The sequence below is a fragment of the Carlito syrichta genome, unplaced genomic scaffold (genome assembly GCF_000164805.1).
Source record: "Carlito syrichta isolate Samal-C Ts95f unplaced genomic scaffold, Tarsius_syrichta-2.0.1 Scaffold302319, whole genome shotgun sequence".
In the NCBI taxonomy this organism is placed as follows: Eukaryota; Metazoa; Chordata; class Mammalia; order Primates; family Tarsiidae; genus Carlito; species Carlito syrichta.
The window spans coordinates 394,658-395,122 of record NW_007246415.1 but is presented as its reverse complement, the minus strand read 5'-3'; the positions used below and the strand labels follow the sequence as shown (position 1 = coordinate 395,122).

The window sequence follows — 465 nt, the reverse complement described above, 5'->3', positions numbered from 1 at the left end:
GGGTGAGGCTGTGTATGTGTGTATATGTATATATATTGTTTTTTTTCTTTTAGACACAGTATATCTCTCCTTTGTTTAAATCATCTTTGATTTTTTTTTCTTTTTTTTTTTTTTTAACAAGACAAGGGCCTTGCTCTGTTTCCCAGGCTGTACTCGAAATTCCTGGTCTCAAGCGATCCTCCTGCCTCAGCCCTCCAAGTACAGGCTGATGTTTTTTATAAAAATTTTGTACGTTTCAGCACACAGGTACTTCCTGTTCATGTTTTGTTAGCTTTATGCCTAAGTATTTCATTAAAAAGTCTTTTTTTTGAGCTATTTAATATATATATGTATATGTGTATATATATAAAATGTATATGTGTGTGTGTGTGTGTGTGTGTGTGTGTGTGTGTCAGAACTCTCTAGAAACGGCTGGGGCCCTTAGGACTGTGGGGAAGGGGAATCTCGAAAAAAAGGGGGCTCTGT

At 36.6% G+C, this 465-nt stretch overlaps 1 protein-coding gene across 1 annotated transcript in view; it reads left to right on the top strand.

Moving 5' to 3' along the window:
• The window catches only part of CDK5RAP1 (CDK5 regulatory subunit associated protein 1), a 49,133-nt gene that overhangs the window by 37,185 nt on the left and 11,483 nt on the right, over positions 1 to 465 (top strand).